Source organism: Acanthochromis polyacanthus, chromosome 13 (assembly GCF_021347895.1).
Source record: "Acanthochromis polyacanthus isolate Apoly-LR-REF ecotype Palm Island chromosome 13, KAUST_Apoly_ChrSc, whole genome shotgun sequence".
Lineage (NCBI taxonomy): Eukaryota > Metazoa > Chordata > Actinopteri > Pomacentridae > Acanthochromis > Acanthochromis polyacanthus.
In genome coordinates, this window is record NC_067125.1 from 6,421,375 (window position 1) to 6,437,104 (window position 15,730).

Here is a 15,730-nt window from a genome sequence, read left to right on the forward strand (position 1 = left end):
TTTGACATTACAGTCATTTGCTCCATTGTGTGTATGAAAATATTGATCAGAGCAGGTTTAATGTGTGACTTGAAGGCTGGAAACATGACTAACTGTGGAGCTGAGAGGATTATTGAACCACACAAGTGACTCAGGGATGGCTTGGTTAGCTTCTGGCGCTCAGAGCTTAACTTTCCAGTCAAGTCTTCGTTTTTGAACAAAGAGGCGTCTGTGTTCATTCCTGTAATCGAATTGATGGGTACAGCAGAGCATGAGGGTCTGGAATATTCACATGTGACAGGTCTATCACTTGGGACAGATGAGCTTCTTAGTCATCACAGGTGGGCTGAGTGTGCCCTGTTGAACTGCTGACTAACACAGCTTAATACAAAGAAGCCGTTTTCACTTCACACAGTGTTGAACCTTCTGTTTTCATCATGACATTAAAGAAAAGAAGGATTTTATCAAGTGAGTATTTCTTGGTATCATCCTTCAGGGACTTAGCCTGTGCATAGGTTGCATGACTTGTGAGATGCTAATTAAAATATCACCAGATGGCAGAAGCACCGGATCCCACATAATTCAGCCAAAACAGACTGTATATAGAAGACGGACGTACCCTCAGAATCTGAAAAGTGAAGCCAATTCAAAAGTGACTTAAACCTGCATTATTTCTTACAGCCAGCAGAGGGCGAGTGGGATGACTGTGTGGAAGTCTATGAAAAACTAATTCTTTTTCTCTCATGTTTTTTTTTTACTTTCAGTGAATGTTTTCCTAAGGATTTCATGGTTTTAGTTGGTAGTTTCAAGATCTTCTAAACGCAGCATGACCTTCATTCTATTGTTCCACTTAGAGTAAAAGGTTTAAAAACCTGCATATGTTTTGGGGCTGCACAGTGGCTTGCTGGTTAGCACTTCTGTCTTGCAGCTAGAAGATCCCTGGTTCGTGTCCCTGCCTTCCTTTCTGCGTAGAGTTTGCATGTTCTCCCTGTTTTCTCTGGGTAGTGATGAAGTGTAAACTACGTCCCAAATCAGGCCAGAGTCTATGACTTGACCGTGTTCAGATCTTCAAAAAAATCACCAGGAGAAGTCAGCATTCAGAGGCAGCAGGATTTATTTAGCAGTGACAACACCCCAAGAAGAACTGAAGACTCTGAGCTGTGCATCGTCTCATATTCTGTGAGCATTGGTCATTTCTCCACACCTATAGAGTGTATGATAGGAGTGACAGTTTTGACTCCATTATACTTTTCTCAATCTATTGGTCAGATCATGATGTCAGGTTATTATATTCCACCCTAAATCACTTTACAGATAACACAATGAGTTAACATTAGGTCATCTTTTACAGAGCACAGCCCAGACATGTTCAGACTTTTTGCTCCACATTTTACACTTATTTTGTTATGAACATCATGCATATTTTTCCAATATATGTCAAAAGTTCTAACACCTAAACTTTACACCATTATGTTTTGAGTGCATGTGTTTTATTTCTGGTCTTCAGTCTAATATCATTTGCCATAATTATATCATCTCTTATTTTGAGCACATCGTACCCAAAAAATATTACACTGCAGTAGCCCAGCTTCCTCCCACAGTCCAAAAACATGCTGAGGTTAGTTTGTGATTCTAAGTTATCTATAGGTGTGAATGTGAGTGTGATTGTTTGTCTCTATATGTAGTCCTGTGATAGACTGGTGACCTGTCCAGGGTGTCCTCTGCCTTCATCCTAAGTCAGCTGGGATAGACTCCAGCCCCCCATGACCCGAATGAGGATTACACTGTGTAGAGGTGATGGATGGATGGATATAGTTTCCTCAATAAATGTAACATCTGTTGTGTAACTGGAAACTATAGCTGACTAAATGCTGAGTAAAAAAGTAGAATTTTTTTACCTAAGAAACAATAAAGATATGCAAGTGGAAATACTGTACTGTAAATGTAAGTAGATTTGCTATTTTTATTTTTCAGTATTGCCATTTTCCCACTCCCCTCTAAAGAAAATGTATTTTGTTTAAGATGTGAGTCTGTATGGAAACATTTTAACTTCACTGCACAGTTGTCATTCATTTTACAGCTAAAAATTATGAAATCATTTGACAATTGTGTTTTGACAGGTGTCCTGAAGAATAATATTTGGTCATGCTCAGCTGAGGGCAGCAGCCTCTCAGCCCCACAGTGTCTGACTGACTGAGGACTGACTTGTAGTTTGGAGGTGCAGGTCAGGGACCATTCAGGAAGAGAATGTCACACAGAGGATAAAATGAACTCACCTAAAAACACTTGGCTCTTTGGTGGGCCAGTCGAGTCGACATGGAAGTCACCAGTGAGCCTCGTGTTAGCGCTGCTCGTTGTTGGAGCTGAAGCCGGGCTGTGTTCAGCTCGCCAGGCCCCTCAGACGGGCCTCAGGTTGCCGAGGAACAAGGATCCACTTTAGACAACGGCATTCAGAGAGCTCAGAGTCAACACAGCTGTGTGTGTGTGTGTGTGTGTGTGTGTGTGTGTGTGTGTGTGTGTGTGTGTGTGTGTGTGTGTGTGTGTGTGTGTGTGTGTGTGTGTGTGTGTGTGTGTGTGTGTGTGTGTGTGTGTGTGTGTGTGTGTGTGTGCGCTCAGGCGCTGGCTATACTTGTGGGGACCAAATGTTCCCACAACTGTAGGAAAACCGAAAACAATGTCACTTGTGGGGACCTCATTTCGGTCCCCACAAGTTTAAACAGTGTTTTCTTGGCCATGTTGTTGTTACTGAAAAAGTAAAAGTGCAAAAACGTTTCTTTAGGGTTAGGCATTGTTTTGGTGTTGGTTAAGGTTAGGGTTAGGGTAAGGGTTAGGGGTTAGATATGAATGGGAGTCAATGGTATGTCCCCACGGGGATATAAGAACCAGACGTGTGTGTGTGTGTGTGTGTGCATTCCATGGACAGCCACCAGGGGGCAGGAGTGACTCTGCAGCAGCTCTGTTGTATCAGGCGACGTTTCATGAAAGATGCATTTCATTCAGTCTGCTGCATCTGAGTCATTTTACTACAGTCTGCAGCTCAGTGTTCGTGGATCACAGAAGTCTACGAGAGCAGGTTTCAGATTTCAGACCACACAATACAGAACACTGGCACTGAAAAATGAGGGAAACCAACATCTGTAGGTCAAAATTATACATGAGGCTTGTGCACGACGCTCACATGCGGAGGGTTGTGTTACATCACCAGATGTTGGATGGAGACAAGATGAGACCTTCAGCATTACAGAGGGGCTGAGTGGGATGTAATAGCATCACTGATGAGATTAAATCTGTCTGGTATCACGTAGCTTGCTAACTCAAATATACAGAAACATGCATACATCACATGGATGCATGCCTGCATAAGGTGTACAACACAGTATTTGCTGGTATTATACAGCAGACACAGTAAAGTGTATATTTTGGCTCTATTTGTATCCATGTAGTAGCTGACAGTATGTAAATCATGCTCAAATATGGCCACATGAATGTCTTGAGGGGCCCTCAGGCAAAAAAGTAAGGTTGAGCCTCTACTGACCCATACAATAGACGTCACTTTTATTATATTTTCATACTCACAACCCACCAGCGCTACAACTGAAATGATTCATTGATTTGCAAAATATAATGTTCTAAATGATTAATCATGACATTTTTTAAATGCAAAATGACACAAACACTTTGGTGACAGCTTGTGAAATATTTTGACTGCTGGTCTTGATGACCCTAACCCTATAGATAGATAGATAGATAGATATGTGTATATACACAAACACACACAGTATGTATATGGCAACATGTTCCAACCACTTTTTGAAAGCATATATTTCTTAAAAATGTTCTGAAAATAGCTTGCACATGTCAAATCACACCTTGGAATGCTCTGAGAGAGGTTTATTTGCACATTGAGAAAAGATGCAGTGTAAATATGAACAAAACAGATCCAACAGTTCAGAACTGTGGATGGAAGACATGGCCCAGGGGGACCAGTGTTTCCCCTCAGCAGCTTTCATCAATTAAAGAAGACAGTGCTCTCCCAAATACAGTTTGGGGGCCTAAAAGTTAAAATAAAAGGAACAATGTTCTAAAAAATATATTTATTTTTCAGTCTGCTTAAAGTTAGTTAGGATTGGCTGAATTTGACTCATGAACTCTGTTTTTCTAACATGCCAAATAAAAAATACATGGCATTGAAACAACAAGGCAGTTTAACTCAGCATTTAAAGGTCATGCTGATTTTTGTGCATTTGTTCCTGACTGATTTCATTCCTCTGCTCCTACATTTTAACATTGATGCCATTATGCAGGACAAAGCTGTGTTGATAAATATGCAGCCTGTTAATGCCTTTAATATACATTTGGACACAATTTAAGTTTTTGCTTATCAAATATTAATGATATTTCTAAGAAATGTGCCCTGTTGAAACACTGGATGGGGCAGTAATAAAAGCCCACCTTAGCTCGGATGCTAAGGGTTCTATCAGTAGAGTGCTACTCAGTCAGTCTTTCCAACCGTTCCAGCAGTGATCAACAGTGACTGTCTGTGGCCACTAAAGTTAATGCAGCACATCCTGAATGCAGAGTCACCACATGCACCACACGGGTGAAACAATAATGAAAGGACGTGAGCAAAATCAGTTCTTCTGTGGTGTGATGACTCCACAAGTCACTCACAGAGCATGCTAACATACAACATGAAACCACTTCCCTTATACTGTGTGGGTGCCTCTGTGACACATCAGGTCATGGACTCTGGACCTCTGGGGGGGGCCTATGGTGTCTGACACCAGGATGTTGGCAATGTGTCCTTTGGATACTGTGGTTTGTGGATGGGACCTCTTTGGATCAGGCTTGTTGGAGAATATGCCAAACAGGCCAGAACCCAAGATTTCCCAGCAGAACATTGCATTGTAGTGAGACACTCAGTGTTCACTCACTTCACCTGTCAGTGTTTTTAATGTTGTGACTGATTGGTGCACATACAAGCACTCCAGCCATGCTACAGCTCTGTGAGGCTGTACTGAGGGTCTCTGGGGTTGATGCTAACACTAACATGTTCACAGTGACAGTGCTAACATGCTGATGCAGCATTAATGTCATCATTTGAGTTTAGCATATTAGCTTGTTAACGTTTGCCATTTACCATTAAAGGCATTCTAAAGCAAGGCCAGTGTTAATATTTGTCACAAAACCAAAGTAACCAAAACTCAAATTAAAAAATGTACTTGATGGCATTAGATGAAATGTTACGGAATTCTCAGTGTTATTAGTACAGGCTGTATATGAAACATAGATGTAGCCTCCAGGTCTGCAACGTGAAGCTAACACAGTGCCCTGAACTTGCATTCTTTCTTACAACCAGCAGGGGGCGACTCCTCTGGTGCAAAAATTAATCTGTTTGTCGAAAAGTCTGTGAGAAAATGATCCAACTTCTGCCTTGATCAGTTACCTTATTACACATTTCACAAATCAGTTTCTGATCTCATTTGTAAGTTTGAAATCTCCTTCAGTATAGCATACTGTTTGTTTTGTAAATTATTGTCACTTGTTAAAGTAAAATCAATAATAAAGCAATTTATAAGGCAGGGCTAGCTTGCATTTGACAGCCCACTACTATGTCAGTTTTTCATTCACATCCACAATTTTTTTTAAAGGAAAGCATTTTTTACAATGAAGATAGCAATAAATGAATCAGAAATCCAGTCTGGACATTGTTGATGGGGTAAATGACTATTCTAGCTGGAAACAGCTGATTTTTAATGGAATATCTCCATAGGGGTAAAGAGGAACATTTCCAGCAACCATCACTCCTGTGTTCTAATGCTACATTGTGTTAGCTAATGGTGTTGAAAGGCTCATTGATGATTAGAAAACCCTCGTGCAGTTATGTTAGCACATGGATAAAAGTGTGAGTTTTCATGGAAAACATGAAATTGTCTGGGTGACCCCAAACTTTTGAATGGTACATCCACTTTTAAAAGATTTTGTTATAGTGAACCTAGTAAAAAGTGAAAACTTGACTTTCTGGTGGTGCTACGGGAATGGGATTAAAGTCAGTGGATTACAACAGTCATTCACTGTGAATCATTTCACCCAGTTTTAGACCAAAAAGGTGAATTCTCTGACAGACACTTGGGTCCTCAAAAATATCAGCAAGAATTGTCAGTGCATCCAGTAAAACCACTGAGAAACCCAGAATCAACTGAAGGATTTGTACTTTATTAAAACTGACAACAAAGATCCGTGTACGCTCAAACACAGCACGCACATTCTTAATGCAGTTTATATTGCTGCTCAGTGGGTTTTGGTGTCTTTTAATGTCCTCAGTAAAAAAAAAAGACTGTTTTTGAAAAACATTTATTCTCATTGTGACTGGAATCTTAAACCTGAATTCTTCGTGACTGCAGCCTGAACTCTGCATATCAGTGCTGTTATTGTGGTTTTACACACAATTACTATTACTCTGCCAAGGAACGTGGCAGAGTTCTGTGACGATTGCCACTGGTCTGGTATTTCCCTATCAGTGACATTGTTGTCATGGAAACATTAACTGCTGGGTAGAGTAGTGTGCATCGTCTTTGCCACTTTAACACAACAAACAACATTAACACAGAGAATTTGCTATCGGCTCCTACATTTGTTTTCAACAGTGTAGAATTTTAAAACTTGTGTAAACAGGAAGTTGCAGGCCTGAACTTTTGTAGGTGTTCAGTCCAGAAGAAGCGTCCCTGCAGAACCTCTGTCAGAGCCAGAAAAAAGGTGCTGTGGAGGGTCAGGGGGGTTCGTGTGTGTGTGTGTGTGTGTGTGTGTGTGTGTGTGTGTGTGTGTGTGTGTGTGTGTGTGTGTGTGTGTGTGTGTGTGTGTGTGTGTGTGTGTGTGTGTGTGTTTTTAAATTACTCAACCAACAAATGTGGTTAAGTTATGTGACGATCGGCACTGGTCTGTCTGTCTGTCTGTCTGTCAGCAACATTTCTCAGAAATGGATTAATGGGTGTGGATGAAATTTTCAGGGAAGGTCATAAATGACACAAGGACCAAGTGGTTAGATTTTGGCAGTGATGCAGCTTAAAGTCTGGATCCATGGATTTGTTAGATTTCTGTATCATTGTGAGATAGCAGCACAGTGTCACTGTAACCATGACAACAACTGAACACTACGTCAGCTGCTGCTGATGATCACATGATTATGATCCTACTACAAATCCACCGCTGAGGACTTATCAGGACTTATCCATCAGAAATTATGAAACGACTGATCAGCCTTGGTGGAGTACTGCACTCACTGAGTGCTTTTCTTTTTTTACTGAGTCTTGACTAAGTCAGTGGTATACATTTTCTGTATCGTTTTCAGTGTTTTATGTTCTAAGGCTGCTATGTTTTATACTGACAAAAAAGTGTTATTGTCAGTTGTGTTCACACACTCACAAGCACACACACATACACGCACAGAAAGTCAGAGAAACGGAGCAAGTAACTTAGATTCATTACAGAGACTAGTTGGTAATGCAGACACTAGTCAAAGGTCAGGCAGGGTCAGACTGCAATATAAACAAAGACACACACACACACACACACACACACACCAAACAAACCACTCTTCTCACACTCCGCAGGTCAAGAGGTGGTCAAGAGGTTCCTGACTGTTTCTGACTCTCTTGAGTCAAAGGTCAACAGACTGGAGGCTGACAGCGTGAGGTCAAGAACAGGTGGGAGGCTGTGAGAGAGAGCAACAAGAACAACAGAGGAGAGTCGCAGCAGAGAAGAACAAAGCAGAGAGTCCTGCTTAAGCCTGACAGTCCTCAGAGCGCTGCTTTACTATCATGCTCCACTGAAGGACAATTGCCATCAGAGTAAAGGAGGATTACAGTGGTTTGAACAGAAGCTCAGCCAAGCCACGTGCTTTTCTACACTCAGCTGATAAGGAGAGCATGTGGAGTGGTGGAAGTAGTACAATATCCTCTCAATACAAAACAGTGTACTAGGAAGCTGTGACCCTTTGTCTTTATTGACAAAATTGTTTCATTTGTTTCCATTTCTAGAATCATTTGATGCCAAAGGTATCAAAGGTGCACTTCATTAGAAGTTGACTTCGAATTTGTAGAATACTTATTTATCATTTTCTATTGCCAACAAAACCGATTCTGCAAATTTCCCCTCATGGGACTAATAAAGGATATTCTATCCTAAATCACCAAAACCTGTAATGGTTGATCATACCGACAAGTATCCTGTCTGTCTAAAGCCTAATATGCATTTATCCTCTGAGCAGTAGACCGCAGAAATCACACACTGCATCCTACCGTCCAAACACTCTCAAAGCAGCACGTGTGTATAAATGCAGTAGTCCCCAGAAATACACTTTCTACATCTGTTCAAATAAAACTGGACTGTGCACAGCTGTTTTAGGAAATTACTGAGCCTTTTAAAAAAAAATCCAACTGTATATTTACAGCCCATTTTAACAGATTTGTCTTCAGTGTGATTGAATGAGCTTCGGGCTGAGAGCGGCAGACAGACTGGGGAGCTCAAAGTACTGAGAGCTGGACTAATGCATTGTTGGCTTTAGTCTTTTCTTTTGTTGACAGAAACAAAAACATAGGATATCCCCAGCTTTATCCTTTAAGATTTGGAAAATCAAAACATATGAAAGCAGAATGTTTTCTGTGTGTTTGTAATTACCCTAGACAAATGAAATATTTCTGCAGCTCCAGTGGAAGTGAAACAAGTGCATTTGAGACACAATTCTTTGCTGGACAAAATGTTTGGTTGCTGTTGGTATACTAAATAATTTCCTGAGATATTTAAATGACTACAGTGGTTCCTGTAGTCATTTATTTTACTTATTTTCTCTCTGGGCCTTAAACAAGCCATGACAGAGTGAAATGCATCTGTAGTGCAGCTGTTAGAATAGAATAGAATAGAATCACTTTATTCATCCCCAAAGGGAAATTCAGTTGTCAGGGTCCTTATCTGTTTAATTTTGAATTGAATAGCCTGTCTGCTGATGGTATGAAAGATTTTCTAAATCTTTCGGTCCTGCAGCTCAGGGATAGGAGCCGTCCACTGATGTTACGTTGTTTGTTGAGGCAGATGTGAAGTGGATGATCCATGTTGGTCAGAATGGCCTCCATCTTGCTCAGTGCCCGTCTCTCCACCTCATCCTCCAATGTGTTCAATCTGATTCCAACCACAGAGCAGCTTTTTTAATCAGTTTGTTCAGACGCCTTGCATCCGTCTGTTTTATGCTGCCTCCCCAGCAGACTGCAGCATAAAACAGGACACCTGCTACCACAGACTGATAAAACATCTGCAGCATCTTACAGTAGATGTCTAGTGATCGAAGTCTTCTGAGGCAGTAAAGTCGGCTCTGGCCCTTTTTGTAGATGAAGTCTACATTGGTAGACCAGTCCAACTTATTATCAAGGTGGACACTTAAATATTTATATGATGTCACCATCTCGATGTCCACGCCACAAGTGTTCACTGGCTGAAGAGGGGGTTTGGATCTGTGGAAATCTATGATCATTTCCTTTGTCTTTGAGGCGTTGAGCAGCAGGCAGTTTTTGTGACTCCAGTCACTGAAGGCACTTATCAGATGTCTGTATTCAGCTTCATGTCCATTTCTGATGCATGCCACGATAGCAGTGTCATCAGAGTATTTCTGAATGTGGCAGGACTCAGTGCTGGATTTAAAGTCAGATGTATACAGAGCGAACAGGAATGGAGCCAGGACTGTTCCTTGTGGAGCCCCAGTACTACTCATTAATGTCCCAGAAACACAGTTCCCCAGCCTGACAAACTGTGGCCTTCCTGTCAGGTAATCTGTAATCCATGAAACACAGGAAGGATCCACTCCCATCTCTGTGAGCTTGTCTTTGAGGATGGTGGGTTGGATGGAGTTGAATGCATTTGAAAAATCAAAGAACAGGATTCTCACATAAACTCCAGGTTCCTCCAGATGAGACAGGGCACGGTGAAGCATGAAGAGGATGGCATCATCCACTCCAGTGTGTTCTTTGTATGCAAACTGCAGAGAATCTAGTTTGTCTTTGACCTCAAGCCTCAGTAGACGTAAAACCAGCCGCTCCAGAGTTTTCATGATGTGTGAGGTTAGAGCAATAGGTCTGTAGTCATTTAGTTCAGCCGGACATTTGATTTTTGGTACCGGTACAATACAGGATGTTTTCCATAGAGCAGACACCCGCCCCAGCTGTAGACTCAGGTTGAAGATCCTGTGGAGAGGTTGACACAGTTGTGCAGCACAGTCTTTAAGCAGTCTTGGACATACATCATCTGGGCCAGCTGCCTTCCCTGAGCAAAGTCTCTGAAGCTCCAACATCACCCCTGTCTCTGTGACAGAGACGGATACAGGTGCTGAAAGAGAAGTGACTGCAGCTGTGGAGACATGTGTAGGAGCAACACGGTCTCACGGGGATTCGTGAAACTGTCACGTCAGTTTTTGTTTCGGTTTCGTGCGCACCAACACGATGTCGTCATGTTTTTCGTGCCGCTCACCACGAGCGAAACCCACTGTGGTAATCACATCTGAAAGTGGTTTATACCGGCGGATTCATGACGATTTAAGCTGGCCATCGGCGTTTGCGGCCGCCGCCGCCGCCGCTGCTGCGGCCGGATGTCTGGCGGCCGCAGCGGCGGCCGCAGCGGCGGCCGCAAACGCCAATGGACAGCTTAAATCGTCATGAATCCGCCGAATTTGCATAGGAATTTAAAGAATGTCCGGCGGCCGAAGCGGCGGCCGCAGCGGCGGCCGCAAACGCCAATGGACAGCTTAAATCGTCATGAATCCGCCGAATTTGCATAGGAATTTAAAGAATGTCCGGCGGCCGAAGCGGCGGCCGCAGCGGCGGCCGCAAACGCCAATGGACAACTTAGATCGTCATGAATCCGCCGGTATAAATCACTTTCAGATGTGATTACCACAGCGGGTTTCGCTCGTGGTGAGCGGCACGAAAAACATGACGACATCGTGTTGGTGCGCACGAAACCGAAACAAAAACTGACGTGACAGTTTCACGAATCCCCGTGAGACCGGGCTGGTAGGAGACGGAGGAAAAGAAGGAGGAGCTATAGTGGGGATTTCCATATGTTGAGGAGAAGAAGGAGGATGCAGCAGTGGAAGTAGGTGTGTCCACAGTGTCAAATCTGTTGAAGAACAATTGAGTTCGTCAGCTCGTTCTACATCATCCACTATTGGCTCCCTCCTCTTTTTGTTGTTGTGTCTAGAGATGGTATTGATTCCTCTCCACACATTAGCAACTGACCTAAGACTTCACACTGTGATGTCTTGTGATAAAACCATCATATTTCTATTATTAGATGGAAAATTTTATCCTGAAAAATGACTCAAGCTGTTAAATCAGTCTAGTTGAGTAAAAAGTAAGTGTCGCTCTAAAATAGGAGAATGTGAGTAAAAGGTAAATAAACCAATGTACAAGTAGTTTACTTACAGCAGTACTTGGACTGCTGAGTTTTAGTTACCAAGCTATTTTTCTGAGATCTGGGGACACGACAACATTAGTGTTTTAAAAAGGGTTTTAAATTGACCATTCAACATCTACCACCAGCTCCTAGCTCTTGTTTTGGGTAGGATTGCCATCAGGACCACAGATTAAAGCTACTCTGCAGGAGTTGCTTATTGGCATGAAGACATTGCACTTGGGTAACTTTAGGAGTTGTTTTAAGGTGGCCTGAACCTTTGTGCATGACTTCAAGAACCGCCCCTGCAGATCCTTTTTCAGATGCTTCTGAGTGGTCCTGAAAAAAACTACTGTGCTGCGCTCAAAGCTGATTGACTGAACTCAGATAGAACATCAATCTCATTTTTTCTGCCCTCTCGATGTCCTTGTCAAGTAGCGGCCTTCTCCTCTCTAACACGAAGAACTCACCACACAGGCTAACATGACAAACCCATAGAAGTGCAGCTTTTCCAGTATTTGTCATTGTTTTGGCTCAGAGTTGGCATCATGGTTGAAACTGTTGGATCCTGCACTTGAATGGAAACAGAAAGATTGAAAGCGTAGATTCCTGTGAACGTTTGCCGCCTCGTGCTGCCCTGACTCACCATAATCATCATCCTGCTGCCTCAGTAAAACAGATTCTCAGTGGACATTCTCCATGCTAATATCTCATGTCAAACCTGAATATGCAGCATATAAGCTGGTCTAATTAAGGCTTTCATTAATTCAATCAGTCTTTTATCCAATTCAGTTCCTCAGACTGTATGTAGAAAAGTGGAGGTTTTACTGCGTTCAGCACATCTCTTGGTGTGTTCCTGCGCAACCAGGAGGGAATTGCTTGGCAAGAAAATGAGAGCTGAGACAAAGGTGGTGGTGATGTGGGTGTATGTCACCGTGTTTATTCACTAGATTTTAACCTTTATTTAACAAGGCAGCTGGCACTAAGACAAGAATCTCTTTTGATGGAGAGACCTGGCTGAGACTGCAGCGTTACTTCATCCTCTACAAGAATCTGCAGCTACACTGAGGGCCAGCCAACAAACACACCAGGAGTATACAAAGAAAGTGCTTCCTACAGTTACAATAAGCTGCAGACAACTGTGTCTTTGTAGGCTTTTAGGTTGAGTGCTAAGATCAGCTTGGTAACACTCGGATGTTTGTTCGGTATATAGTTTTTAATGTTCACCGTCTCATTTGACAGCTGATACTAAAGGGAAGGTCTTAAGCTGTGCAGATGTTTCTGCACACAACAAAGGACATTGATTTTATGATGGAACTAGACAAAAGCCAACATGAGGGTAATTCTTCTGGGAGCCGTCAGTGCTGAATTGTAAAGTCTATGCATGCCTATACAAAGAAGCTGAAAGCAGCCTGATTTTATCTCACCTATAACATCCAAATTACAAATTCACCTGCTACTGAATAAATGCGGCTTTGAAAGGCGAAAGCTATTTAGTGGAAAAGCATATTGAACAGAAGCAGAAATGAAAGAGAAGCTGAGTTCATTTGGGTCCTCTTCAACCGCAGAATTACTCCATTGTTGGGTCCCTCAAGGTTCCATTTTGGGCCCAATTCTGTTTTCATCGTAGATTCTGTGCTTTATGTCAGGTTTACACAAGATTCTTCTTCGTTGTTTTGCAATTAAAATGAAATATACAAATATACAAATCTATCTGCCCACAAAATGAAATGTAATATTTACGTTATGTAAATGAAATGAAATGAAGCGGGTGACGCATGTACAGGGGCTTCCGCGACGCAGCAGCCCGGATTCGATTCCCGCTCCCCCCCGGCTCTTTGCTCCCAACTCTTCTCCCTCCTTTCCTATCCGTCTCCACTGCACCTATCAAATAAAGCCATAAAAAGGCCAAAAAATAACTTTAAAAAATTGTTGTTTGCGGTGGACTGGACCTTTCAGGTGACCCTGATGGCACTTAATCATGCAATTGATCAGCTCTTTCAGACTTGATAGATAGATCAGTGGCTGCACAGTGTATGGGTGGTTAGCACTGTTTCCTTGCAGTTAGGAAGTCCCAACTTTATACCTGGGACTGGGATCTTTCTGCATGGAGTTTGCATGTTCTCCCTGTTCATGTGTGGGCTTTCTCAAGGTTCTCTGGCTTCCTCCCACAAACATGCTGAGGTTAATTGATTGTTCTAAATTTTCCATAGGTGTGAATGTGAGTGTGATTATTTGTCTGTATATGTAGTCCTGTGATAGACTGTTACCTGTCCAGGGTGTCTCCTGCCTTCACCCTAAGTGAGCTGGGACAGACTCCAGCCCCCCACAACTCTAATGAGGATTAAGTGGTGTACAGATGATGGATGGATGGATGTCAGATCAGCTGTATGGTGAAAACTGACTTCTCTCAATAAAGATTTAAAGCTCATGTGAAGGCCTATCGCTCTCTTTCTCAAAGGCTCTGAAAAAGTTTAAATACCAGGTAATCAGCTCTCAGTTAGATTGTGCAATGGTTAACTGTAGTCGCCCAACCAGATGCTCTTGGATGTTCTCACATCCAGACACAAAAATAGAGACGATCTCTGGAACAACTTCAGAAACTTTTAGTTGCTACTGCGCACACCTTTTCTCACTGGTGGTCAGTTAGAGCTGGACACTTGTACTTCATCTTTTTTTTATTGTAATTACCTCCGCCAAGGAGGTTATGCGATCGGTTCCGTTTATTTATTTGTCTGTCTGTGTGCGTGTCTGTGGACAGGATTTCTCGGAAACTACTTGTCGGATCTTCATGAAGTTTTCACCAGAGGTGGATCTTGGCCCAGGGAAGACTCCATTCAAATTTTGTGTTGATCCGGATAAGGATCTGGATTCTGGATCCGGATTTAGATTTTCCAACTTCGTATCATTTCTCCAAAACTAATGAATCGATGGGAATGCTTATGTCATTTAATTTAGTGACAATCATCATGACAGAATCAACTTTTCTTGTTGCAAAAAAGATCTTGCTTTACCATCCACATCTTCCCTTGGCGGAGGTCAGAAATCCCGGATTGCTCTTGTTTTTATTCACATGATTTTATTTTTCTTTTTAGCCAGATTTGTCTTTTAGTCTTTGTGTTTCATTGTGTTTTCTTTGTGGTTCTGAATGGGCTTTACATGAACATGAATTCTTAGCTGTGTAATTTCAACGATATGGAGAAAGGATGAGGAGGCAGACATAGAGACACTCTGGAGACTCAGATGGCTTAGACTGAGAATAAGGTTTTACTGACTTCAGAAGAAGTGATACAGGAAAGCAGCACATTCATTTGAGCAATGCCAGCATCAGTTCTGAGGATTCTCTTCTATCTTCGGGTATACAGTATATTGGGTCGAGAGGAATGCCAGATTTAGAGTACATCTGAACATGAGGACAACTCATCTGCTCAGGCATGTCAAACTAATGTTCTAATATTGACCAGGTCAGGGAGTCCTGACATATCTTCTTCCTACAGCAGTTGTCTCTCATGTACATATTAGCAGAGAAAGCCTAAACGTGCTCACAGAATTATTTCGGGAGAAATAAATAAGAACAGAGTTCAAAGGTGGCAACCTATAGGATGATTTGAGGTGACTCATAGGATCCATAGGATGATTTAAGGGGACTGCAGTTGACTGTTTCAACCTGCATGATGTCTTCAGCTTCCTCAGGAGAAGGAAAACGAGAGATTTTTCCTTCACATTAGTTAGATCACTAACATTGAGGTGGGCTTAATGAAGCACTGACTTTAAAGAATACAGCTTATGCCGATGAGTCAATACAAGTGTGACCTCAGTCCTCTGACTCAACAAACGCTCCATTTCATTTATGTTTCAGAGGATTCAATGCACAATCTCTATATATTGATATGATGTTTACATGCTGTTCTGATTTGTGCCATATATTGTTGCTGCAGTTAAACTGCGGTACTCTGTGAGGATGTGAGACACAAACATGAACACCTTTCAAGGTCACGCTGGAAGCACTGATCATTGTTTGTGGAAGTGATAGTTGTATTCAAAAATCTGGGTGCCCCTGGGCAAATTACATATGTTGCTGATGTTATAAGCACAAATATATAGAAGTAGATGCACTCGCAGCAGAAAAAAAGGACATTAAATGAGTCTTTCTTTTAATTGGCTTAACTAAAATATGAAATCAACAGTCATTTTGGTATGTGTAAAGGTCATTTGCCTTACTGTTTTATAAGTCTCAGAGCTTCATTAATTCATCATTCCCCAGACAGCTCATTATGGCTGTAAGGCAGATCAGGAATTGTCATTAGAAACCGTCAGA